This window comes from Bison bison, unplaced genomic scaffold (assembly GCF_000754665.1).
Source record: "Bison bison bison isolate TAMUID 2011002044 unplaced genomic scaffold, Bison_UMD1.0 scf7180017864336, whole genome shotgun sequence".
Classification (NCBI taxonomy): Eukaryota; Metazoa; Chordata; class Mammalia; order Artiodactyla; family Bovidae; genus Bison; species Bison bison.
In genome coordinates this window covers 268737-269093 of record NW_011494908.1, presented here as the reverse complement: position 1 = coordinate 269093, position 357 = coordinate 268737, and positions in this window count along the sequence as shown.

Genomic DNA, 357 nt, shown 5'->3' with positions numbered 1-357 from the left:
TTAAATAAGCAGGGTGACAATATACAGCCTTGACGTACTCCTTTTCCTATTTGGAACCAGTCTTTTTTTTTTTTTGGAACCAGTCTGTTGTTCCATGTCCAGTTCTAACTATTGCTTCCTGACCCGCATACAGATTTCTCAAGAGGCAGGTCAGGTGGTCTGGTATTCCCATCTCTTAAAATTTTTCACAGTTTATTGTGATCCACACAGTCAAAGGCTTTGGCATAGTCAATCAAGCAGAAATAGATGTTTTTCTGGAACTCTATTGCTTTTTCCATGATCCAGTCAATGTTGGCAATTTGATCTCTGGTTCCTCTGCCTTTTCTAAAATCAGCTTGAACATCTGGAAGTTCACGG